The sequence below is a fragment of the Ornithodoros turicata genome, chromosome 6 (assembly GCF_037126465.1).
Source record: "Ornithodoros turicata isolate Travis chromosome 6, ASM3712646v1, whole genome shotgun sequence".
In the NCBI taxonomy this organism is placed as follows: Eukaryota; Metazoa; Arthropoda; class Arachnida; order Ixodida; family Argasidae; genus Ornithodoros; species Ornithodoros turicata.
This window is the reverse complement of record NC_088206.1, coordinates 51634235-51661916: the sequence shown is the minus strand read 5'-3', so window position 1 is coordinate 51661916 and position 27682 is coordinate 51634235. Positions and strand designations below refer to the sequence as shown.

At 48.2% G+C, this 27682-nt stretch overlaps 1 long non-coding RNA gene across 2 annotated transcripts; it reads left to right on the top strand.

The window, feature by feature from the left end:
• The first annotated feature begins 206 nt into the window (after positions 1–206).
• LOC135398028 (uncharacterized) lies at positions 207–27682 on the top strand. Of its 2 annotated transcripts, XR_010423960.1 has the most exons (7): positions 207–348; positions 9555–9629; positions 10316–10508; positions 11412–11607; positions 25294–25432; positions 26142–26188; positions 27377–27682. It is a non-coding gene; the product is annotated as an uncharacterized LOC135398028 (long non-coding RNA). The 2 variants fall into 2 exon arrangements; XR_010423959.1 differs by lacking the exon at positions 27377–27682 and having other exon boundaries at positions 26142–27108.

The window sequence follows — 27682 nt, the reverse complement described above, 5'->3', positions numbered from 1 at the left end:
ATGGGCGTGAGAACACTAGAATACTACCACTGCAGGCACTGTCCTGAAATTCTAAGTCATCATTTGTCAGAAAGCAGTGACCACACACAGCCTAAGGTTCATATTGAGCTCCTTCCATTATTCTTTTTATTGACAGCATGTTGGCTGCCATCCAGTCCATGAAAGTGACCCTTATCGTTGAAAGATAGGTTCAACAGCAAGCGAGCTGGTGATAGTGTCCATGATGGCGAGACCTGAAGAGGAGATACAAGAAGGGACATAAACACGCTATGTTGAGACATTGTGTATGTCCCTTGCTATCCCTCATCTAAGGGTTTTTCGCTATGGACCTTCATGATGTTTCCTTCGGTAAGCTTTACATATTTTTATGTAGAATTGTGAGGGTACAGCCAGGCGCTGTTAGCAAATCACACAGTACTTTTCTTGAATCAAGAATCCATGGAAGGTACACAGTCATCTTCAGCATTGCACACATCTATGGGTCATGTTAATCACTTTGGAATGTCACAGACGTGTCATGGAGGCCGGCACATGATTAGTTGTGCTGAACAAACAACTTTTTGTCATAGCTTAGGCATAAAAAGCAGTTTTGTCACCTGCATGTTGAGACAGATGTATATCTACATACTTTGCCATGACACAAATATATGAAGCAACAAATGTACCCTCTACTTTATTATGGTTATTAGTCAACACTGCCAAGAATGTGGGAACACAGTCTTGTACCGCCTACACTCTTCAAAATTACCTTCACACACAACACATTGTAGGTCAACGAGACTCCAGAATGATGTCCTCTCCCTCCCCATTAACTGAAAACATTTTTCTACAACCTTGCATAGGGGGAAGTTAGTACAAGAAACGCACACATTCCTTTTTTGAGCAAATCAGTATTAAGAGCGTTACCATACTGTGGTAGGCCTGCAGTGCATTACATGGTACAGCACACACTGTAAAAAATTTCACCGTAGAACATGTCCCCCATTCTAATGACAGTCTTCTCCAGTTTTCCAAACTGCCATTTCCCATAGTGCTTTATGGTATGACACAGTATTTCCAAATCTTTACTGTAGTTTACTGGTTGTAGCAGAAAAAAGACACCACTGTTTCCGATCACAGGATGGAAGTCATAAGTGCTATACGGAAACAGTACATGCTGCTCTCTAGCAGTTGTTCGTGTTTGGACATGGTATGGTGCATGCAGGGTAAATTCCATGGTTAAAATATCCAAACGTGAACAACTGTTAGATTACATGATGTAGAATGCTCTATAGTACAGTAAAACCTCCAAAGTTGGACACCTCCTTACCTCGGACAACTCCCCATGATTTCATTGCACGGGCAGGCTCCCATTGAAACTAAATGGGGACGAAATTCTCTATGTCGGACACCTCCCTATCTTGGAAGTAGGATAGGGTTTTCCCTGCAAAGTCGGACAAAACCCTGGCCAAATTACCTCAATATCGGCCCATCTTTGCATCAAAAAGACCCAAAATGAGCCAGTGGCCTTGACTTTTGCCCCTTTTCCCCCCTATACTGGTCTCAGCATTTTGTTGCTTTAGTTTTTAGAGTCCAAAAACAAGTGCTGTCAGTCTATATTTATATATAATATATATATATTTTTGCACGATATAGTCAGCGGTACTAATGGGCTCAAGTTCTGCGATTACTTAACTTACAATTCGAGCCGATCCACAAGACTGAAACATAGTAAATTAATCCGTGAGTTTCGTTGCAATAAAGATGTGTTTAAATTTTCTTTTTTTCCTCGCACTGTACGAGAATGGAACAAATTGCCCTCTTGTGTTACACAAATTTCATCACCAACCCAGTTTTTACAAGGTCTTGTAGACTAACTTTCTTTCTTGACTTCAGATGTTTAACACTTGACATTTTGCACTGTGTATAGCTGTATGTTGTATGTGTTGTATGTAGTGTACTCACCTCCTCTGCCATGGCCATCAAGAGATGGCCGGCAGTATCTTTCAAATAAATAAAATAAATAAATATTGTAATTCTTTATGTGAGCACTTGTCTTAAGTTTGCCTAGAGCCTTTGAACGAGCACTGCACCAAAGCTATGAGAAGCGGGCTGACGCTTCAGACACAAGTCCTTGCTGCTCGAAAAGCTCCAGAGGTAATGCCATTGAGTAGAATCTGAACGGAATTGAATATACTAAAATCAGTAATAATTATCAGTGAAGAGTGGGTAGAGGTACCACTACCAGGCACCACCAACAGGTAGCACTAAGGACCTTAAATTGAAGAAGGGGGACATTTCTCACAGCTGTGATCTGTTCCATTTTTTGTTGCCGTCATATTCTGTAACTCAGACACCTCTATAAGTAGGAGACGCTTCGGCTGCACCGCGGGTGTCCAACATAGGAAGGTTTCACTGTATTTATGTTCCGTGTCATGTGACCACAAACAATATATGCTTTTGCTCATGCTGCACAGCACAGGCGAATTGAGCTGCATGTGAGGATAATAACATGAAACCCGAGGCGGAGGAAAAGGCATGACTTTACGGTCTCTGTGTCAGTTGTTTCATGTTGTAATTGCGTACCAGCTGGCCTCTACCTGAGAATAGGTTTGATGCATTGTACACGCACCATAGACATGCAGTATGTGGTGTGTTGTGATAGTAATGCCACTGCCAATCGAAGAATAATGCTCCAGGTGGATTGTTTCGGTACAATCTTGAACTATGCATACCAAGGGGTAGGGCATCTGCATGACAGGTTTACCTGGAAGTAAGAACGTAAATGTTAGCTGAAGTCATTGAATAATTAACATTATCAATATACTGCTGCAGATGATACAAACAATAGCACACAAGATGCTACGATATGTTCTGCAGGAATGTCTCTGTACTCACAATATTAGTAAAGCAGCTACAGAAAGGCATAAAACAAGTTTTTGTATACATGATACCACTTGAATGCAACAAAAGCTTCTGCTGCACTGCCAGAACACCACTGCGGACAGATTTACCTTACTTCACCCGAGAAAAAGCATGTACTGTTGCACACATGATGCTGTTTGAATGTCTCGAAAAACATAATTTATGACCGAAAGACATCAACTGGAAGATTTCGATTTACCTTAGTCAAAACTGAGAAAAAGTATGTGCTGTTACACACATGAAACTGCTTGAACTGCCCTTGAGCGCTCTGGAAGAACACCTTATTTGTGAGCAAAATACAACAGCTGAGCCAACATTGAATTTATACCTTACTCAAAATACACAAGATGTGCTGCCGTGCATATGATACGATGACACTGCTTGAATGTACTCTGAAAGCGCTGGCACCTCAGGCATGGTTGCTCTAAGCTAGCGAGCAACAGCAAGGGTATACGAACACAAGAAGTCGAGCACAAGTGATGGAATGCACTTGATTAATCAGAAAATGAAATGTCTCAGTACCAGGTGTTACTGTTCCGTCAACAAAAACAGATGAACTTTGAAGGGGCGACTGGTTGGCGCTGGTGACAGCCTTCAGCTTGAAACCCAGACGCTGATAGTTGAGACGCGGAGTGCAAGCTTTTCGGTGGTGCCAGAATGCCTGCGAAATCATTTAACAAATAAGGCAATTCCAATTATGTACTGAGAATACACCCGCTGGGGTGTAATCTCTAAAGGATGAAGCAGGAACTGACAGATAGCGTATTTTTCTCTTTTACGTGATGCAATTTGCACCGAATGACTGACTTGTCTAACATTACGCGTCTTACCTTTATATGCTGCCTAGTCCTGCCCCTGCAATCTCCTGCTGCAGATAAGGTTGGCACAGCATCCCGGACGAGACATCTTCGGCTTCTTGTGAAACAAGTTGCGCATTGCTTCCGTAACATTCGTATGAGCCAGATGAACAGATCAAATCGCTGCTTTCGAAGGTGGCACCCAGTCGGAGTTGTAACCGATTGTTGCAGTCAATAGATTTCTCTTTCGCCTTTCGGAAAATTGTGGTTTGAAACATTGGAACTGCATGCTGAAGTGTTCTTGCAGACGGGAGCAAAACGCTCACGCATTCTCGGCACGCAACACAGAACACGAATCACACCAGGAAGACTGTACTGGCCTATCAAATGCTTTGCAGTCGAAGCAAGCAAAACTCACGTTCCTCGTGGGTTTAGTGAAGTCCAGAAATATACTGGCTCTCCAATAGCGAACTGTTTTATCACTTCCCCAATGTGAATCTGCGCAGCAGACGGCTCGGCAGAAGAAACTGGCCGGCTAGGCGGAAGAAACCAAGCCAAAAGTCATGCCAAGCCGGAGCGCGGGCAGACCATGAATGTGTCGTCGACACAGGGTTTGCGGGCCACAAGACGGGATGTCAGTGAAACTAAAAATTCACTTTTTCGGAAAACCGCGAGGAGTTTGGGATAACTATTTTGCATACATAATCAGTGTTCCCTTATGAACACATCGTGTGAGTACCATTCCATTCTGTAACACTCGAAAATCGGCGTAGCTGAGCTTTAACACCATTGTATACAATGTCTGCGGCGTCTTCTGTGCACAGTGGTAATCGCAGTTATTGTGCGGACTACTTTCACAAGCACAGGAAGAAAATTCTGCGCACGAAGGACTTCAGATCCGTTTCTGTTATTGGAGTGGAAGCTGCGAAAACCGTGCTGGGTGCCGAACGGGCCAAGGATGTCAACGAATCAGATATGCACTGCAGGAAGTGTTTTCTATATATGAGGAATCTCGTGCCATCAGAGGAGGCCTCTTCGTCGACTCCTTCAGAAGGCAGTGCTGGGGATGTGCCATTCTCGACAGAAGTTCAAGCGATCGAGGACATAAATGCCCTGATCACTACCCAAGAAATCGGCGTGTCACCTGTGAAAAAACGCAAGAAGCCGTCAGCGTCATATGCAGCAAGGAAACACTCCGAAATTAACGAGGCTCTGAATGTGAAAACTCGGCGGCTGCTTTTGAAATTTCTGGATCTGCCGCCGGGTTTTCATCAGTGGCCGGCCATCAGTGGGTCTCTCACGTTTCTGCGACGAACCAGTCGCGCAGGAGAAGCGCTCGAATCGGAGCCACTTTCGCTCTATGCTGTGACTTTAATATTTTATGAAAAAATAACTACCGTTCCTAAAACAAAACCAAGTCGCCAAACAATTACCCACCAACTGTGCTATACACAGAAAAGGTGTGGTACCCTGCGATGCGCCGTTGGCGCCATAGCAGCCTGCAAAATCGCCTACGGCGACTGGTGACAAAACGACCCTGATATTTCCACCACCTCTATCTTGCGAACGGTTTTGCCCCCCAAAGTGAAACTGGGTCAGTTCTTAGTCATTTTCGAGGGTCTAACGAATATATTTTTTTCAGTCGAATCCAGGGTGCAAAGGTTCCTTGCTTGTTCGAAAATCGGTGGAACTAGCCTGCAGTAATTAATTGGTTTCGGTTTACATATTTTGTCGCGGCTGGTCGCGGTGAAGCGCAAAAGGACGCTCTTTCACTCCCATGTCCACCAATGAATTACGTCCTTTTGCGCTTCGCCGCGACCAGCCGCGACAAAAATACGTAAGCCGAAACCAATTAATTACTGCAACAAATGACCCGCTTCGGTTGCAGATTTTTCTCTAAAAGGTATCTACTGAAGGTCCCAGAAGGGGTAGTACCCATTTTAATGCCGACGGCGCCCTCCTTTAGAAGTTAGCTTTTTTCACGAAACTCATTTGAATTTTTATTTAAATAATGAGCGCCTCCCTCTCATTCACGCGGTGCGCATCTTGTAGGCGGTATTGGACAGATACTTGTAAAAAAGAAAGTTATTCGATTGGTGCACCGGTTCGCGAATTATTTAGCCCGGGGATTTAACTGAAACACCCGGTATACTTTGTAAACACATGTTTATGCGTTACATGTACTGCTTGCGACATACTTGTTTGATATCTCCAGCCCCCGTAAAAGCGGGTTACCGAACCAAGTTGCTGTGCTACCGTCGCCTTCGCCTCACTTCCGTTCCCCTGGTGGCGGCGGGGCTGCGCAGCGCCACCAGCCGGGAGAGATGGCGATTGCCAACTGTGGCGTTCTTTTAACGACTGCCATGATTCAAAAGGGATGAGGTGCGTCTATGGTACGCCTGGTTATGGTGAGCTAGAAGGACTGGTGTGTTGAACGGCGTTTGCAAACGGGTCGCGCCGACAGGCCTGCCGACAGGTGGCTACGAAGGGCTCGGCTCGCTGTCGCGGCGCACGCCCTCGTGGTCACGTGGCCCCATGTGCAAAGAGCACCGCGGAGAACCCGGGAGTACCTGCGATAGGCGAAATTGAAGCAGTACGCTGCAAATTCGAGGAAAAGGAAGATGTGCGCGTGCTGGTGCATCACGCTGCGCACACATCGTAAACTTGATAAACTGATAAACTTGATAAGCCCTCAACATAGCTTTATCAGAATGTCACTGGAAAGACCTGTGATTTGTCGCTTTTGTGTCTGAATGCCAGAAGCGTAAAAAAATAAAGTTGATGATGAAAAAATGGCTAGGAAGCAAGCGAGCTGGTGAAGATGATGCATAATGTAATCCTTCGTGTTCCCTATTCTCGGGGTTTTTACATTATACATAAAGTTGATGATTTCTGTGCGCTTTTGTCTACGATAAGTCCTGATATAATTATGGGATGTGAATCATGGCTTGATGATTACGTGATTGATTCCGAAGTGTTTCCCCCAAGCTATACGGCATTTCGAAAGGATAGAAATAGCCATCGTGGTGGAGTATTCATTTGTGTACGCAGTTCTATGCACGCTGAGGAAATTCAGATTAATTTTGACAACTGTGAGTCTGTATGGTGTCGTCTCTTGTCGAAAGGGAAATGTATTGCATTGTGTTCTTTTTACCGTCCGCCAAGTGCGGGCGAAGAATGTTTGAGAAATTTGTGCGATCAAACATCTTTTATCTCTGATGATATCAGATAAAAAGGTTATCTAAATGTATTCGTAACGAAATTCGCAAAGAAAAACGGTCATATTTTACAAGACTTCAGTTGAATTTGGTGGGCAGTTCAAAGCTATTGTGGAAGTACATAAAATCTATGAACAAGGCGCCCATGGGCATTCCTTCAGTTAAAACGCCTCACGGTCTTATTGATGAGGGTCTCGCTAAAGCTTGCACCTCAAGTAACTATTTTCAGTCTGTGTTTCGCTCCCCTGGTGTAGCTTCACACCCTGAGTAGAACGTACACATTGCGGAGCCCATGCCACCTGTAACCCTGTCGAAAAACGGCATTTCATATTCACCTTATGTACGATCTGCGCATTTAAAATCCATACTGGGATGGGTGTCTTTGGAGCCTCGGAGAAGGCAAGCTCGTTGGAATTTATCCGTGATATTTATTTCGATCTTTCTGGTATTCCTTCTCGTAACTACTTGTTCCCTTCTAATTTTATTTCTAGACGCCTAGATCACGTACACGAGATTGAGCTTACCGTTTTAGATCAACAATTTTTCAAAACTTTTTTTTTTTTTTTTTGTTAGAACGATCCCCGATTGGAACAGCCTCCCTCGTGACTTAATTCATTCTGCCTCCAGGGACATTTTCTTGAAAAGAGTGCACGAATTTCTGTTGCGTTAAACGTTATAGTCTTGTAACTTGAAATGATGTTCATTTGTATGCACTGTTATGTTCTCCTCTCCCCTACGTAGTGCCACTCGCGTGGAATTGCAGGATACTTGAAATAAATAAATAAACTGCTGACAACGAAGCGAGCTTGAAACAAATGATTCCTCCAAGTACCCGTACCATACAGTAAGGATCGAGCCCCCCCCCCCCCCCCTTTACAGCCGCCAAATGTTTTGTGACACTCGCACCCTTTGTTTCCTACCCACCTCTAGAGGGGTTATTATTGCAAGTGTAGCTTTGACGTGTGGCAGCAGCGCTGCCTGCACCACTACTCTGAGTCACGCAATGAAACGCATCCATACACCACAACTTTAATTTTAAGATTAGGAATAGAGAGTTTCACTAGGCATTGGAAGCTGTCATGATGCCTTGGTATTCATAATGTTACGTTACAAACATCATGCAAAAAGCATGAAACAGCGAAAGCAAACGAAAACGAAGTTAAACTGCGCGAGAGCTCGCGGCTCGTGATGCCGCCATAGGCCATCCACCGACGCTGTTTAGTTTCTTAGGTGGCACGGTGCAACGTTCTGCGTTTCACGGGAAGGCACGTGACTCGAAGCAGAAGAGCTTCTCGGAGCCCCACAAAAATCGTTCCGCAAGGCACGCAGCGAGCGTCAGCGCATCTAGAGTCACTAAATAAGCTACGCTTCAGAGTATCGACACTGAGCCGCCATGTTGTTTCGGATGACCTCCAGCGCCATCCATTTAGCGCTCTTCGAAGTGTTGTCTTCTTCCACTGCTGAACTTCATCTTCATCTATTTCTACTGCCAAAATAAAGGTGGGGCTGGAGGTCATCCGAAACAACATGGCGGCTGTTTTTGCCTCAGTGTCGTTACTCTGAAGCGTAGCTTATTTAGTGACTCTAAGCGCATCCATGTAAACAATCTTACGTCACCGGGTGCCATTTCTGCGACCAAGCGTTCCCATGCATTGGATAGGCCGGTAAGCACACCAGTCCTTCTAGCTCACCATAGTGCGTCACTTCACTTCACATCCGATAACCGCGCGTCGTCTGCTAGCTCCAAATGCGTCGACGGGGCAGCGCTTTCCTCGGAATGCGGAGTGCGGGTGCATGGACCAATGAATGGTCAGAACACCTCAGGAATAACACATCGGGAACAATCGAGAAAGTTGATGATGATGATGATTAGGATTTTAATGGCGCAAAGGCAACCAATCGAGAAAGTGTTGATAAGCATATCAACACTTTCTCGGTTGTTCCTAAAGTGTTGTTCCGCCCTCTACGCTTCCCTGCCCAGGCGAATGTGCGCAGTGATTGAGAGTGGAGGGGCACCACGTTACTGAGGTCCCGTGTTCCACAGCGTTTCTTTTCCTCATTTTGTATAAATTTATTATTTCTTTTTTTTTCCTAGCCAGCAAGCGAGGCTTGCTTGCTTCACATAACACCAGTAAATAAAATGAGGTAGTCCCTCGCTTGTGCCAGTTTCACGGTGCAGCCTTGGTCCCTTGCATTACTGTGACACCTTTTACAAAAAGTCCAGACGACCGCAGGAACTGCTCAAATGTGGCCTAATCTCGGTGTACTTATGTTTCAAAAACAGTAAACAGGAACAAAAGGAAACAGGTTACAATTCCCATTCCACTCCGCATTCCGAGGAAAGTGCTGCCCCGTCTACGCATTTGGAGCTAGCAGACGACGCCTGGTTATCGCATCGTCATCTCTCCCACCAGGGGAACGGAAGTGAGGCGAAGGCGACGGTAGCACAGCAACTTGGTTCGGTAACCCGCTTTTACGGGGGCTGGAGATATCAAACAAGTATGTCGCAAGCAGTACATACTTTAATAATGTGTATAGCGTCATATGATCAAGTAGTTGCATTGGAGTTGTGTACATTTTATATGAGTGCATGTCTTTCTTATTTATACGTGATTCAATCTCACCTGTGCCTCAGGTCCTTTAGCTCTGGGTTCCAGAGTCTCTTCTCCAGTTGGCTTGGGGGCCTGTTGGTGACAGTCCTGAAGAAAATGTATGTACCATAAAGGCTGTGTTACGTAGATGCAGTGTTGTTACATTATACTGAGAGTGCTACTTACCTCCTTGGTGTAACGACATCTTTGAGGAATAGGAGAGCATGGTAAAACTTCCACTTGGGTGCCCCACTGCTCTCCTCTGCCTCAAGCACGTCGCCTTCTTTGTTGCAAGAAGAGTTCCTCGCAAGCTGTCGAATAACCTCTTCCAGGTTTTCTTGCATAGTTCCACTGGATTTGTGACACAAACAGTGATTAGAAGTTCACTATTGTGGAACTCATTGCACATGTGGTTTCGAGACTGTAACTAGGTTTCTGTGTGTTTTACTATCTATGTTGTGTAACTACTTGTAAAACTGCCTCGTGTTTTGCTTGTCTGCGTGCATTTCAAGGCACAAGGGAAAATTCTGAATTTTGCATTTGTGTTGTAAAGATTTCAGCAGTTCCTCAGCCGATACGGGGTAAACAACATGTAAGGCGGTAGTATAATTACAGACTTCGAATTATTTAGCTACAGGGATTTAACTGAAACACCCGGTATATACACTATGTATACCACACTGACATTAAGTATCCACTCTGTCCTCCACTTTAATGCTTTGAAGGTTCCAACAAGCCATTCGTAGTAGCAGTTGTACCACATATGACACTAAACTGAGTTCTCATTTGCACTCTTCTTGCATAGGTCAGTGTAGCCCAGGAAGTGCTGGACGAGCACGACTACTTTTCTGCTGGGGCAACGTGGGAGGAGAGTCAGGGACCGTCCACGTTTCAAGCACCTTATGTCACAGGGGATGAAGAGGATACTCCGCTGTCAGCACCACCCGCTATGGCACGTCGCGGCAGAAAGAGGAAAGCGGCGGCGCCTGATATGGAAGGTGACCTGCAGGGTACCCTTAGGTAACTTGCAAAAGAGCTCAGGGTCTCCAACGTGGCACTGCAGACACCTTTGACCTCAGCTACCACTTTGGAGAGCTTGTGTCCAGTTCGATAGCGAAAGCACCTCCCCATAGACAGCCTGAATGCCAGATTGCAGTGCTACAGCTATAGTGCAGTCCTACATGGAGCCAGAGACTGTAAACATTGCAATGGAAGAAGAAGAGTGGACAATCTGCGTAGCTGCTTTTTGTTATATATAGGGAGTGACTTCTTCGGGTTAAATGCCTTTCTCAGATTCGGGAGAGGGAATCGGGCACTATTTTTAAATCTGTAATTTGGGGAGAAATCGGGCGATAACTGTGTCTTCGCGTGTTACTGGGTGTTTTTGTTTCTTCTCTTATCTATTAGGTCCCTTCCTAATCTTTTGTTTGCGTGTATGTGTGGTGACCTACCAGCACTAATTCCTGAAGGCATAGACAGCGCTGACAGTGCAGGCATAGACAATGCATGTGTGTATTTCTGTGGCGAACTTTGTTCGTCTTCAGTGGAAACGTCACTTCAGGATTTCATAGTGACTGGAATTCTGGAAACATTGTGTTTAACACGGTTAAACGTTTTTAACGGTTAGAGGTCATTTCGGGGAGAAATAATCGGGTTTAACCCAAAAAAGTTACTCCCTGGCTATATACAATATATTTGCTAGCTTTAAGCGCAGAGAGAGAGAATATAAATGTAACAAAAAAAAGTAGCGAAAAAGGAAAATTAGGACGCACTGGTGCTGTTCAATAACGCTTGACGTACGAAGGCACTGAGTGGTTTAAACGACTATGTACTTAAGCATGTACGCTCAGGACAGTTTTTCATTGCTTATGTAAACACATTGTCTTTACATACCTTTCTAGACGTCCCTGTGTGGCCTCCGAGCACCAGCCTCACTTGAAAAGTACTCTGCAAAGACGCTCCTCACGTACGCGGCCTCACGAGAGAAACGCCTTGCGAGAGTAGCAGTGAGGTCCCCCAGTGCACATGCTGTATTTCTGGCGAGCACTTGCCTCCACTCCACCAGCATTGCAGCGTCGATCTGCAAAGCCTTTAAAGGTACTGTAAAGCAGCACCGATCAAATGTCATTTAGTGTGGCTATTCGATAGTCCAAGCCACCAGGACAAAAACTGTGCAAGTTTCATTCCAATCGACGGTGCAGTTAATTAGAAAATTACAATTAAAGATTACGGGCAACACTGTACTAGGTATTCGAAATGAATCAGTACGTCTGACACATACAGTGGCAACCACATTGCATGCGTATAACACTGGGCCCGACATAACAATCCACCACAATCCACCATAAAATCCGCCCCTGCGATCCACACAACGATCCACATCTGAGGATAAACGGATAAGCGAACTGAAATGAAATGCTGAGCCGTTGAAAAAAAAAAAGTGTCAGACGTTCAAGAAGCCAGACAGCGCCGGGACTTGTTTGTTCACAGAGAGTTTGTTCGTTCGAAAGAGGCCGCGAACAAAAGGAGCGCGCAGGCGCAGCAGAGAAGTAGGAAGAGCCCCCATCGAACAGCCGCCAGCACTGGGTTACTTCGCAAAAACAGGGGTTAACAGGTTAAACTGTTAACAGGAGTTTCAGAATGCATAGGTAAACAGGAAAACTAATAATATGGTTACTAAAATAACGAAGTTCCGATGTCATAGTGTGTAATACCAATTTTCAGTGTTGCCCGCTGTACATGGGGTTGTTTGACACCAGGCGTCGCACTGCTCCACTACGCCGCATCTTTCATGGCAAATTAAAAATATTTATAGCGCGTTGTCGGTCGTATGGTTCCACATATGGTATTTAGAAGCAACAAAGTCTCTAGTCACATCACCGGCATATCATGCTTGTCTACTGCTTTACAGGGTCTTTAACAGAATTTCGACAGGCCATACCCTCTAACTCGTAAAAAAAGTTTCAATTCATTTATCGCAGCAACATTTTTTTTTACAATATCATCTCCACTGTGACAAAGTGTACTAGAATCAGCTTCCACACATTATTCTGAGAGAGACTCTTATTGCATTCGTTGTTGCAGTTAAATTTCATACTTGCATCTTTACTTCCGCCGTTATTACATTTTCAAATCCCGTACAAAATTTTTTTAACTTTGTACTTCACATATAATTGTTTGTGCGCTTCTTTTATTTTTTATTCTTTACAAAAGAAGAAGCTGCAACAAATTTTCATAAAAAGGGGAGTTGCCTTAGCACGCTTTTACTTTTGTGATTGGATTAGTCGATGGGGCTACTACTAGCTAGGAAACCGTATTTTTTCTCAACCCAAGGGACTAATTAACAGAGATATTTTAATTCCCTTTTTCATTATTGACTTTAGGGAGCACGTTACAATTGCAATGTTAAAGGCTGATCTCCACATGATGCGCTCGAACCACTGATGAAGCACAAAAGCAATCACAGCGCGCGCTACGGACCTAAGCATATATATTTTACTTCCGTCGTCTGCTATAAACAGTAAGTAATCGGCAAAGGAGTGACAGTGACGTCGATATCTCCGCCCTCACTTAATGTCACAGAAAGACGTCACACAGATTCAGGCAAACTCATTTCGCGGTATGTTTCACGATCTTTGCCTTCTTGTTTTGTTTTTTTGTTTGCAAGGAGCGTTGTGCATCACCGCTACATATCAGCACGTATTGTACCGGGGAAGGGTGAGAGCCGTGCCCAGCAGTATGGGAGGAGTGATACGGTGAGTGACTCTGAACCAGGGCTCGGAACCGTTATTTTTTGTGGTTCGGTTCAAGTTCCGGTTCGAGGTTATCGGTTCGGTTCGGGTTTGGGTTCAGAGCAACCAAAATAATGGTTTGAACCGATATTAATCGGTTCGAACCGGTTTACGTGTGCTGTGATAATCAGTGTACGACATGTGAGTGGTAATATCAGGTTCCGGCGATGGCTTGCTCCTCCTTCCATCCTCTTACTCCCTCACCTCTACACTTCATAGGTACGAAGAGCCATCATGCAGTTCACGACAGCAGATCATCCTTTACTGTACCGAAAAGTGCTGGGAAATGGCACACAGCGTACCACTAAACTCCATTGCAAAAGGCTATCACTAATTTCCAAAGGAAAACAGGGAAGAGAGCGGTCTCGTGGTAGATAGGAGTACCCCAGAGTCCCATGCGCAGGCCGGCACGTTGCTCCGCGTTGAAAAGAGGGAGAGAGGCCGCTCCTGTGTTTTCTTCCTCCATGCTCTGGGCCACACGCCAACCCCTTTCCCGTGGTCGCTAGAGATCTGCATTGCTTGTGGATATCACTGTGGACTATTAAAATTTACGTCGCCTTCACAATGCGACGCTGAATGAAAAGAAGCAGCCGAGGCAACAATGCAAAGTGTACTGTCGTGCAGCACATCTTTTTTTTTACACCTCGAATTGCAAAAATGTACAGGGATGTCGTGAAGCTTTAGGAGGTGAGGTTGTAGGAGGTGCATGGACTCACCACTTCTTAGTTTATCAATTTGTCCGCTCTAGAAATTCGGCAAGATTCCGAGCGATGCAGGGAGCTGGTGCGCGGCAGTCGACCGCAGGTATAGGCGTTTGTACCGTCTGGCGAACCGGTTACCGCATCATATTTTTTCGGTTCAGTTCCGGTTCGTTCAAGGGGAGACAAAAAATGTTTACGGTTCGGTTCGGGTTCGGTTCGGCCAAAAATAACGGTTTTTTGCGGTTTTCGGTTACGGTTCAGTTCCGGTTTCGACCCCTGCTCTGAACACACGAAGGAACAAAAGAAAGCAAAAAAGAAACATAGATCGTGACACATACCGTAATAAGGGTTCCGTACATCGCGTATGACGTCTTTCTGTGACGTTAAGTAAGGGCGGAGATATCAACGTCGCTGACGCTCTTTTGCCGACCACTTGTAGTTTACAGTATAGACATCAGTAGTCAAACTCCTAGGTTCGTAGCGTGCGCTGTGATTACTTTTCTGCTTCATCTGTGCCTCGAGCACATAATGTGCACATCACGCTTTAATATCGCAATTGCAATGTGCTCCCGAAAGTCAATAATTAAAAAGTTGATTGAAATATTTCTGTTAATTAGTCCCCTAAGTGAGGAAAAATACGGTTGCCTAGTAGCAGCCACGTCGCGTAATGAAATGACAAAACTAAAAGCGTCCTAAGGCAACTCCCCTTTTACGGAAATTTGGTGCAGGTCGGATAAAAAGAAACACCCTGTATATTTGTGGATGAAGGCAAGTTCATTTGTTCAGGATCACCGAAGCTCATACCTTGCTTTGTATTTTTCGCTAAGTAATTAAAATTAACTAACACTTTAATTAGTGACTTGAGAGTCAATACGTCAATGGGCAAGTCAGTAATTTTTGTCATAGTAATTTGAGACATTCTCGAATAAGGTGTCTGTAAGGGTCGCCAGCGAGAAGCGGCGCGAAGCACGTGTGCAGAGTTGTCTCTGCACACTCTGCACACGTGCTTAGCGCCGCTTCTCGCTGGCGACCCTTACACCTTCCCCCTAAAGTCCGTTGTCCGACCACATGGTCGACAATGGACCACACTATAGGGATACAACAAAAATGTCGCCAGACGAGCTCGAGTCCTTCAACGAGAAAGAATATGATCACATATGCCCGGTAATACGGGGCTGTCCAAGCAGTCTCTCTGCAGTCCGCGGTACACTTCACCAAGTACACTTTGCATGACACTTGTCACAGAGTCCCACTTCACAGCTCGTCAGCGCTACTCCTGCGAGCCTCAAGGGCATCGCCACATGGGTGTGCCAGTTTGGGTCCCCTAATTTCCGGCTACCCCCAGCTCGCGTTTTCAAGCCGAGAAAAGGCGTCGGCGTTGACATGCGCCTTACCCCTGCGGTACTTCACTGTGACGCGGTATCGTTGCAGGGCCAGTGCCCATCTCACTAGCTTCGCACTGTGAGGCGTGCTCGCCGTGAGGTACGAGAGTGGATTATGGTCGGAGATCACGAACACCTCTGCCCCGAACACCCAGGTGTCGAACCTTTTGAGCACCCACATAATCGCGAATGCTTCTTTCTCAATGGTAGCCCAGCGTTGCTGGGTCGGAGAAAACTTATAGCTGGCAAACGCGATCGGGACCTCGCTCCCTTCGTCTGACACCTGCGCCAAGCATGCCCCGACAGCGTAATCAGAGGCATCCGCGTGGAGCCAGAACGGCTTCGACGGGTCGGGGGTGGCGAGGGACGCGGCCGACAACAGTGCGTCTTTTAGAGATTGAAATGCCATCTCGGCCCTTTCCGACCAAGGAACCACGTTGGGCGCCCTTTTCGCGGTCAATTCTGTTAGCGGCAATGCGAGTTCCGCGAAGTTCTTTATATACTCCCTATAGTACCCAAACAGGCCCAGGGCTCCTCTCACGTCCTTTTTTGTTGTTGGTCGCTTGATACCCCGAATGGCGTCCACCTTCTTAGGGTCGGGGGCGTGACGCCCGGAACCAATAACGTGCCCCAAGTACGGGATCGAAGCCTGTGCCACGGTGCACTTCTTTGCCGCTACGCTTAGCCCCGCCTGTCGCAGTACGTGGAACACATTTCGCAGGTGCTCCATGTGATCGGACCACGTCAGCGAGAATATAGCGATGTCGTCCAGGTACGCGACAGCGTACTCCTGATGGCTGCGCAAGAGGGTGTTCATATTGCGCTGGAAAGTGGCGGCCGCGTTTTTCAATCCGAAAGGCATCACGCGCCAGGCGAACTGCCCCTCATGCGTGACAAAGGCAGAAAGATGCTGTGACTCCCCGGCCAGGGGTACCTGCCAGTAACCGCGCCGCAAATCGACGACGGTTATGTAGTTCGCCCGCCCCACTCGCATGATAAGCTCCTGTGGCAGCGCCATCGGAAACGCGTCGTCTCTCGTGATCACGTTGAGTCCCCTGTAGTCTACGCACATCCGGATGCTCCCATTCTTTTTAGCCACGCATACCACTGGATGCGCGTGTTCACTCTCGACAGGGTACACGAGACCCTGAGCGACGAGCTCATGCACCTGGCGGCTGACTTCTCCCTTTAAACTTTCGGGGATTCGGTATCTATGGGGCCTTTTCGGTGCCTCGCCTTCTTTTAATACTATGCGGTGCTCCCCCACATCCGCCATGCCGGCCTGGTCCCGAAAGAGGTCCCCAAATTCTGCGAAGATGACGCGCGCCTCCGCCTGCTGTTCTGCTGGCAAATGGTCCAGGCTGACGTTTTCCATTGCGTCACCTGCGGCTTGCATCGCTCCACACGGCGCGTAACTTATTTCGCCGAAATCCTCGTCTGTTTCAAACACCACCCCCACCTGGTTCACCCGGGCCTGATAGTGCCTAAGTCGATTAGCATGTACAGTCTTACGCCTGCCTTCTCCGCCCTCAACGACGTATGTATGCTGCCTCTGTTTAGCTACAACGGGGTGTGGACCACTCCACCTCGGGTGCAGTTTACTGGGAGGGTCAGCGTCGTGTAACAACACCTGCTCCCCAAGCGCGAATTCTTTTTCTTTTGTTTGCCTATTATAATAATTCGCATATGCAGCCTGGTTTGTTTCACAGTTAGCCTGCGCGATTTCAGCCGCTTTGTGGAGATCGTTTCTTAATTGGTTCAAATATGCAGCCGGGGACTCCCGTAGCGTGTCTGGAACCTCAACCTCACCTGTCCAGCTGTTCTTCAATATAGCCAAAGGGCCCTGCGGTGTGCGCCCGTACAACATCTCAAATGGGGACGCGCCGGTGGTGTCATGGGGAACCTCTCTGTAGGCCCATAGGACGTACGGCACGAACCTATCCCACCCCCTCCTTTCTTTCTGAATAACGTGGTGCAACATGTTCTTGAAAACCCTGTCATCTTTCCACGGAACCATTGCTCTCGGGGTGATCTGGTTTGGAATCTTGGCGTGCAACCCAGCCGTGTGAGGAATTCTTGGGTTAGGGCGGATGTAAAGTTAGTGCCCTGGTCGCTGCATATCTCATCCGGCACGCCTGTCCGACTAAAGATCTCTAGGAGAGCCTCGCAGGCGGCTCTCGCGCTCAACGACCTCAAGCACGACACCTCAGGCCACCTCGTGTGAAGGTCGACCACGCAAAGCGCGTACCTGTGTCCGCGAGATGACGGCGGCTCGATCGGACCGATGACGTCCATGTTTACGCGCTGGAATGGTCGCTCCGGTCTAGTCAGTGGGGTAATCGGAACGCGGTCGGTCTTCCGTCGGTCGGACCGCACCTGGCACCCGTGGCACGATGCACAGTGCGCTTTAACGCCCGCCTCTATCCCTGGCCAATAAAAGCTGTACTTAATTCGCGCCATGGTTTTCCTCACTCCGAGATGCCCACCCCAAGGCGACTCGTGGGCCAGCAGCAAAACTTCTGCCCTCCTGACCTGTGGCAGTACTAATTGCGCAACTACTCGTCCCCCTACTTTGTCGCGGTGGTATAAAATGCCGTCCCGCGTGTACATTCCCCCCTTATTGACCTTTGCGTCGCGTAGAGGCTTCGCGAGAGTCGGGTCCTCCACCTGCGCGTTTTTGAGCTGTGTCGCCCTTTCGCCGCTGCTAAGGGTGGTGACCGCAGAGTCCTCTTCCCCCGTCGCGACACTTGCACTGTATACATGAGCTTCCGCGTTTCTCTCATTGTCCCGATCGTCTTCTTCCCGCTGTGCCCCGAACAAGAGGGATAATAAAGGTTCCTCTCCCGCCTTCTCTGCCTCCACGCGTGAAGTGCCTCTCTCCCTTTCCTGCGTGTCCTCCGTGCGATGCCGAACTTCCCCTGCCTCGCTGCGGCTAAGTGCATTAACCGCTTCCGGCGAATCCGTGCGCCCGTCGGTGGCCACCTCGCCGCGATCCTGACAAAGCGTCTCCCAGTCCTGTATGGACAATAAACAGTCTACCCCCGGTGCTAACTCGTCGGTTACCGCGCAAAGAACGGAAACGTAGTCGTCTACATCGTGGTGCACGAGGTTAGTTCTTCGTGGGAGCATCAGCGGCAACGTCACCAATTCTACTGGGGTTTTGTGGTTGAATGCTGACACCAACTGCATTGAACCGCACGGCTCTCGCAGCCGCACGGGGACCAAGTCGCTGCGCACCACTGTAATTTCCGCTCCTGAGTCGAGGATAGCGCTTAGTGGACGACCCGCGCATACTATGTCGACCCGTTGCAGTGCAGAGAAACAGGCGGTGCCAGCGAGCCCGATGTCGGCTCGTGCTAAGAGCACCCCCGCTCCTGGGGTCCGCGGCCCGTTTCGAGACGTGGTCCCGTGTCCTGACGTAGCCGGGCCTCCGTTGCCTCGCCACTGAGGGCAATTCGCCTTCTTATGTCCCCTATCGCCACACTTAAAGCAGCTCCCGCTTGCCGCACCTGGACGACCTCTTTCCTGCGCCCTTCTCGACTGAGAGACATTCGCGGGCCCCGTCACCTGCCTCTCTGTACCCTGTCCTGCGCGCTGCGACTGACTTTCATTCGAGCGCTTCGGCTCCGACAACGCGCCGGTATCCCGTCTCGCATCCGCCTCGTCGTACACAGCGAGTAACTCAGCGATCTCATATGCGTCCATCCAGTCATCGCCTTCTCTAAGCGTAACGTATGTTAGAGCGTCTGACCCGATACTCGCCTTCAATTGATCGGCCACAATTAGATCTTTTAATGTCTCCATATCCATCACTCCTCGCGCCTCAACATAGTACGAAAAGTAACTCCCCAGGCGGCGGACAAACTGCGTCCAACTTTCATTTTTCGCCTTCGACAGTGAAAGAAAGCGCCTTCTGTATTCGCTGGGGCACAAACGCAGCTCCTTGAGGACGGCCGACCTTATAGTGTCGAAAGTGAACTTGTAGAGGACGATGGTCTTCCTCTACATGAGTCCTGACCGGCGATTATGGAATGTCCCAGCGGGCAGATGTGCGTGGCCTCACGCTAGGACGGTGCCGGTAGAACTGCAGTGCCAACGCCGTAGCGCGTGGCAGCAGAGGCGCGTCGTCGTCGTCTTCCACGGGCCGCCACAAACTCATCCTCCCGTTTCATCTGCGAGCATAAGTAGCCCATCCGGCTAGCCACCGCCGGATAAATTAAGTGTGCACGAATGTTTTCACGAATGTTTCCACGGGCCGCCACATCACTCTCCCCCTCAGACGCGGAGCGGTGCATGCGGTTGAGGTCCGCGTCGATACCATGAAGAGGAGAATGAGGACGACTCGTGGATGGTGGACGATTGGAGATACGGCTTGCGATTGTGGCTGTTGATGCAGCAGTGGGATGGCGGGAACAAGGGCGCTGGATCCGGGCGGGTTCCAGAGATGAGTTGTGAGTGCTCAGTGGTTGGGTGCTTGAGTGCGTTGTGTGGCGTTGAGTTGCTGCGTTGCTTGTTGCTGAGGGAGTGCGTTGAGTGATCGTTGTTGAGAGCTGTTTGTTGCTGATTGTGTTGAGTTGCTGAGTGGGCGGCAGTACCGCGACCGGTACGACAGCGTGAATGCCGGTTGCCGCCAGAGAAGTGCCGGGCAGGAACATCATGAAGCAGGTGGAGGCCGGAAAGCCAGCTTACTGTGGTCTCCCTGCGGGTCCCCGGTGGAACAGTGGTCCCGGTGCGCCTTGCCTGCTAGAGGGTGGTTCGCTGCTGGTTTGCCGACGAAAAATTTAGGATGTTGAGTGGCCGAATTACGCTGAACATGGTGTTCGTTGTTCGGGTCACCAAATGTAGAGGACGATGGTCTTCCTCTACATGAGTCCTGACCGGCGATGATGGAATGTCCCAGCGGGCAAATGTTCGTGGCCTCACGCTAGGACGGTGCCGGTAGAACTAGAACTGCAGTGCCAACGCCGTAGCGCGTGGCAGCAGAGGCGCGTCGTCGTCGTCTTCCACGGGCCGCCACAAACTCATCCTCCCGTTTCATCTGCGAGCATAAGTAGCCCATCCGGCTAGCCACCGCCGGATAAATTAAGTGTGCACGAATGTTTTCGGGCACTTCGTACCGCTCGAACACGCGCTCGACCGTGTCAAACCACACGGGTGCCTCCGCGTCTGCCGGAAATTTTGGGATCGTGCCCTGCAGCATTTTGGAAAAGTGCTTTAATGGATCATTATTTTGACTATGAGTTACCGACATTGACCCACGGTCCTCTTCGCGCGTGCCAGCTCCCTGCCTCAATTCCGCCAACCGAATTTCTAGCAGTAGTTGCTGTGTTCTTTCCTTTGCTAGAGCCAACTGGACGTCCGTTGCAGGAGCGTCCGCGCCCTCCGACCTGTCGTTCACCCTCGCATTATCACTCTCGTCTCCCTGCTCCCCGTTTTTGCTACTTCTTGTTAAGGGACCCATCGCTTACAGCAACACCGATGTAGCGCTACCCCCAAAACCAGCAAAAGACAGTGCTCACCGCTTCCGGTCTCTTCCCTTGGCTGAAGCCGTCGCAATCTTCGGTTCCTGGCTTATCCTGGGTACCCGTTGGTCCCAAAGCTCTCCAGCGACGATCCCTCGCTGCTATTCCGTAGATGCGTCCCGCGGTCTTTTCCTCGCCAAACGCGTTCAACACTCCCAGGCCGCTGTCCTCGTCGCCCGACGAACTAGTGAGCCTTCTCCAGGGTTGCTTTGAACGTGCACACGTAGGCCTCGGCGAAGCACTATCCTAGTGAAGACACCTACAGGATCCTGTCGACTGCGCCAGTAACGTATATGTCGAAGGCCGCGCCGTGACGATGGCTGATGGCCTCTTTCGTAGGTCCGAGGTTTTCACACCGATCCTGTTCCTTGTCACCACTCCCGGAGCCCCGACGACTGAAAACCCTTTCGTGATGTATGCGAAGGGTTTATTTACATATGGCTATATACACGTTTGACATTTGGTAACCATATAAGACAGGGAATCTGGTGGGCTTGCGATGTAATGCTTCCGTGCGTGCCTTCCGCATCGGAGCCCAGATTCAGATTGAGTTTTCTCGCCGTGAAGGCCCTTGAGAGGTGACATCTTGACCCGTGCCCCCGTTGGCAACTTCACCAATCAAACTGTCCTGGCCCTCACCCATCCAACTTCTAATTGGCCTAATTTCAAATCTCAACTGGACCAGGACCTCCCAAATGTCCGCCCACTGCTGGTTATTTAGTGCCAACGGTCCTGGCTGTCAGGCTGTGTACTTCGTAACTTCCAGCAGTGCAAACTTCTGGGTCATTCTACAGATTTATTGCCAGTGGGGGCCTGGCGCTTGGGCCTCTGGTGTCCCCCACTCCGGAGCTACCGCGACGCCTTGGCGTTCTTGGAACTCCAACTTCCCCCTTCCCACGTGGGGAGACAACTCTGCACACGTGCTTCGTGCCGCTTCTCGCTGGCGACCCTTACACCTTCCCCCTAAAGTCCGTTGTCCGACCACATGGTCGACAATGGACCACACTATAGGGATACAACAAAAATGTCGCCAGACGAGCTCGAGTCCTTCAACGAGAAAGAATATGATCACATATGCCCGGTAATACGGGGCTGTCCAAGCAGTCTCTCTGCAGTCCGCGGTACACTTCACCAAGTACACTTTGCATGACACTTGTCACAGAGTCCCACTTCACAGCTCGTCAGCGCTACTCCTGCGAGCCTCAAGGGCATCGCCACATGGGTGTGCCAGTTTGGGTCCCCTAATTTCCGGCTACCCCCAGCTCGCGTTTTCAAGCCGAGAAAAGGCGTCGGCGTTGACATGCGCCTTACCCCTGCGGTACTTCACTGTGACGCGGTATCGTTGCAGGGCCAGTGCCCATCTCACTAGCTTCGCACTGTGAGGCGTGCTCGCCGTGAGGTACGAGAGTGGATTATGGTCGGAGATCACGAACACCTCTGCCCCGAACACCCAGGTGTCGAACCTTTTGAGCACCCTAGGGGGAAGGTGTAAGGGTCGCCAGCGAGAAGCGGCGCGAAGCACGTGTGTAGAGTTGTCTCCCCACGTGGGAAGGGGGAAGTTGGAGTTCCAAGAACGCCAAGGCGTCGCGGTAGCTCCGGAGTGGGGGACACCAGAGGCCCAAGCGCCAGGCCCCCACTGGCAATAAATCTGTAGAATGACCCAGAAGTTTGCACTGCTGGAAGTTACAAAGTGCACAGCATGACAGCCAGGACGGTTGGCACTAAATAACCAGCAGTGGGCGCGGACATTTGGGAGGTCCTGGTCCAGTTGAGATTTGAAATTAGGCCAATTAGAAGTTGGATGGGTGAGGGCCAGGACAGTTTGATTAGTGAAGTTGCCAGCGGGGGCACGGGTCAAGATGTCACCTCTCAAGGGCCTTCACGGCGAGAAAACTCAATCTGAATCTGGGCTCCGATGCGGAAGGCACGCTCGGAAGCATTACATCGCGAGCCCACCAGATTCCCTGTCTTATATGGTTACCAAATGTCAAACGTGTAAATAGCCATATGTAAATAAACCCTTCGCATACATCACGAAAGGGTTTCCAGTCGTCGGGGCTCCGGGAGTGGAGACAAGGAACAGGATCGGTGTGAAAACCTCGGACCTACGAAAGAGGCCATCAGCCATCGTCACGGCGCGGCCTTCGAGATATCCGTTACTGTGTCCATGGTGCTCTTTGCCTGCCCATTTGACACTTTTCTTTTTAAGTCACCAACTAATGAGATACGTAATTAGCATACATTTTTAAGCATACACGTGTTAGTATTGCTTGTTCTCCAATCTCGTACTTAAAGGAGCATTAAAGTGGTATCTAACATGGCCAAAAACTGATGTCATCTTGTAAAGCACTATGTGAAAAGCATTCCCACAAAATATTTTTGTCCAAAGTTGTTTCACCGCGGCGCAATTAATTTGCAAAGTTACTTACCCACTCTCTCATATCACCCACTGTAGTGTGACGTTTGTGGTAGAGAGCACCCTCATTCGTTGGTACGAAAAACCGTCTCCTACGAACATTGCGAGCTGTTTCTTGTTGACTTCTATTCTCTATATGATTTATATCACGTTTTCTAAAAAAACAAACAAAGCATATATGCACCCTGACAAAATAAGGTTACAATCACAAGAGTAATATATCCGTGGCTTCTGTGCAATCTCAGAACTCACAGTAGCAGAAAGCAAGCGATGACGTCCGTATTGTGGCGCCACCTGTTAGCGACTGAACCAACTGTGCGGTGAAAACCGTCAGAGAGGCTGCACACTGTCGGGAAGCACTGGGGTATCGCTGAACAACACACAGTTAAAGCTCAGCTACGCCGATTTTCGAGTGTTACAGAATGGAATGGTACTTACACAATGTGTTCGTAAGGGAACACTGATTATGTGTGCAAAATAGTTATCCCATACTCGTCGCGGTTTTCCGAAAAAGTGAATTTTTAGTTTCACTGACATTCCGTCTCGTGGCCCGCAAACCCTGTGTCGACGACACATTCTAGTCCCACCATAACACATTCGTGGTCTGCCCGTGCTCCGGCTTGGCATGACTTTTGGCTTGGCTTCTTCCGCCAAGCCGGCAAGTTTCTTCTGCCGAGCCGTCTGCTGCGCAGATTGACATTGGGGAAGTGGTAAACAGTTCGCTATTAGGGAGCCAGTATATTTCTGGAGTTCACTGAACCCACGAGGAGCGTGAGTTTTGCTTCCTTCGACTGCATAGCATTTGCTAGGCCAGTACAGACTTCCTGGTGTGTTTCGTGTTCTGTGCTGCGTGCCGAGAATGCGTGAGGGGTTTGCTCCCGTCTAGAGGTCCCACTTTTCGTTGGGAATGATCCTGGTTTATCGACGAAAGACAAACGAAAGGTTAACGCAATATATTTGCTGAAGTTTCAACTATTCGACTCTCGTTTAAGTTCGCTCGTGCGAGCACCCTGCAAACATTTTCCCCATTTTGTTCAAATTACGGTCTCACGGAGTTGACAGCTGTCTAGGGCGAACATCGAGTGTCCTCGTAGACATGGAAAATTCAGTCACATGGCGGCTGCAATGGTCTAAACTACCGTGAACGACAGGACGGTGACAACCGTGCCTCAGCACGCGTACGAACTTCCGTCCTCCAGTGTGAAGCAACTGGAGCCTTGTGCAGTTGCACCCGAACAGACAATGATCATGCTCGTTCCTGGTTCGTTCCACTGTTATTAGACGTTAGAACTACTATGAGACCACTCAAAACAGCACATTAAACTGTGACCTGCCGCGGCGCTCTTCGTCACTGTCACGAAAGCAGAGCCTTGGGAGTGCACCGTGTTTGAACACTTTCTGTAGTCAATGTAAATCACTGCACAACACACACGCACACAAACACTCCCTCGGTCGTAGAATGCCGTTTGAATTCGACAGCAGCAGCAACAGTTAATCGCGTTCTCCCACCGTCAGCGAATCCGTATGCGCTTTGCAAATAAATAAGTGACACTACATCCAAATGCGGCGAAGTACAGTCATAAATGCAGCAGGTGTTTAACACCGTATCACTTAGCAAAGCGGAAAACACACAAAACGTATGGCGGGTTCCCTGCTGTTTACCTTTCTCTGGTTCGCACGTGGAGACGACAGGGGCCTTGGCGAATGGGAGCGCGGCACGCCGCCGCGCACGTCATTTTACACCCTCGCCCTCTTCTTCTGTGCAGAAACGTACTTGCGGAGCGTATAGGCAGCAGATAAAGGTAAGACGCATAATGCTAGACAAGTCAGTCATGCGGCGCAAATGCCATCACACAGAAAAGAAAAATACGCTATCTGTCAGTTACTGCTTCATCCTTTAGAGATTAGGCCCCAGCGGGTGTATTCTCATTACAGATTTGGAATTGCCTTATTTGTTAAATGATTTCGCAGGCATTCCGGCACCACTGAAGAGCTTGCACTCCATGTCTCAACTATCACCGTCGGGGTTTCAAGCTGAAGGCTGTCACCAGTGCCAACCAGACGCCACTTCAAAGTTCATCTGTATTTGCTGACGGAACAGTGACGCCTGGTACTGAGACATTTCATTTTCTGATTAATCAAGTGCATTGCATCACTTGTGCTCTACTTCTTGTGTACGTGTGCCCTTGCTGTTGCTCGCTAGCTTAGAGCAACCATGCCTGAGGTGTTTGTGTTCTTACTGCAGCGCTTTCAGAGTACATTTAAGCAGTATCATCGTATCATATGCACGGCAGCACATCTTGTGTATTTTGAGTAAGGTATGAATTAAAATGTTAGCTCAGCTGTTGTATTTTGGTCAGAAATACAGTGTCCTTCCAGAGTGCTCAAGGGCAGTTCAAGCAGTTTCATGTGTGCAACAGCACATACCTTTTCTCGGTTTTGAGTAAGGTAAATCGAAATGTTCCAGTTGATGTGTTTCGGTCATAAATTATGTTTTTTGAGACGTTTCAGGATTACATTCAAACAGCATCATGGGTGCAGCAGTATACATACTTTTTCTCAGGTGAAGTAAGGTAAATCTGTCCGCTGTTGTGTTCTGGCAATGCAGCAGAAGCTTGTGTTGCATTCATGTGGTATCACGCATACAAATCTTGTTTTATGCCTTTCTGTAGCTGCTGTACTAATATTTTGAGTACAGAGACATTCCTGCAGAACATATCGGAGCATCTTGTGTGCTATTGTTGGTATGATCTGCAGCAGTATATTGATAATGTTAATTATTCAATGACTTCAGCTAACATTTACATTCTTACTTCCAGGTAAACCTGTCCCGCAGATGCCCTGCCCCTTGGTACGCAGAGTTCAAGTAGGTACCGAAACAATCCACCTGGAGCATTATTTTTTCAATTGGCAGTGGCATTACTGTCACAACACACCACACACTACATGTCTAAGGTGTGTGTACAATGCATCAAACCTATTCTCAGATACAGGCGAGCTGGTACGCAATTACAACATGAAACAACTGACACAGAGATCGTAAAGTCATGCCATTTCCTCTGCGCCTCGGGTTTCATGTTGTTATCCTCACATGCAGCTCCTTTCGCCATTGCTGTGCAGCATAAGCAAAAGCACATATTGTTTTTGGTCACGTGACACGGGACATAAATATAGTGAAACCTTCATATGTTGGACACCTGCGGTGCAGCCGAAGCGTGTCCTACTTATAGAGGTGTCCGAGTTACAGAATATGACGGAAACAAAAGATGGAAAAGATCACAGCTGTGTTCCCAGAAATGTCCCCAGAAATGTCCCCCTTCTTCAATTTATGGTCCTTAGTGGTGCCTGGTGGTGGTGCCGGGTAGTTTTATCTCTACCCACTCTTTACTGATAATTATTACTGATTTTAGTAGATTCAATTCCGTTCAGATTCCACTCTGTGGCATTACCTCTGGAGCTTTTCGAGCAGCGAGGACTTGTCTCTGAAGGGTCAGCCCATTTTTCATTGCTTTGGTGCAGTGCGCGTTCAAATGCTCTAGACAAACCAAAGACAAGTGCTCACATAAAGAATTACAATGTAGACTGACAGCACTTGTTTTTGAACTCGAAAAACTATAGACCAGTATAGGGGAAAAAAGGGCGAAAGTCAAGGCCACTTGCTCATCTTGGGTCTTTTTGGTGCAAAGATGGGACGATATTGAGGTAATTTGGCCAGGGTTTTGTCCGACTTAGCAGGGAAAACCTTGTCCTACTTCCGAGATAAGGAGGTGTCCGACATAGAGAATTTCGTCCCCATGTAGTATCAATGGGAGCCTACCCTTTGCTTCATTTATTTGTGTCATCGCAAAGTATGTAGAGATACATCTGTCTCAACATGCAGATGCCAAAACTGCTTTTTGTGCCTAAAATATGACAAGTATGTTGTCTGTTCAACACCACTAATCATGTGCCGGCCTCCATGACATGCCTGTGACATTCCAAAGTGATTGACATGTCCCATAGATGTGTGCAATGCTGAAGATGACTGTGTATCTTCTATGGATTCTTGTTTCAGGAAAAGTACTGTGTGATTTGCTAACAGCACCTGGCTGTACCTTCAAAATTCTACTAAAATATATGTGAAGTTTCCGGAAGGAAACATCATGAAGGTCCATACCGAAAAACCCTGAGACAAGTGATAGTAAGGGACATACACAATGTCTCAACATAGTGTGTGTATGTCCCTTCTTGTATCTCCTCTGGAGGTCTCGCCATCATGGACACTATCACCAGCTCGCTTACTGTTGAAGATTCTTTCATCGGTAAAGGTCACTTTCATGAACTGGATTTGCAACCAACATGCTGTCAATAAAAAGAATAA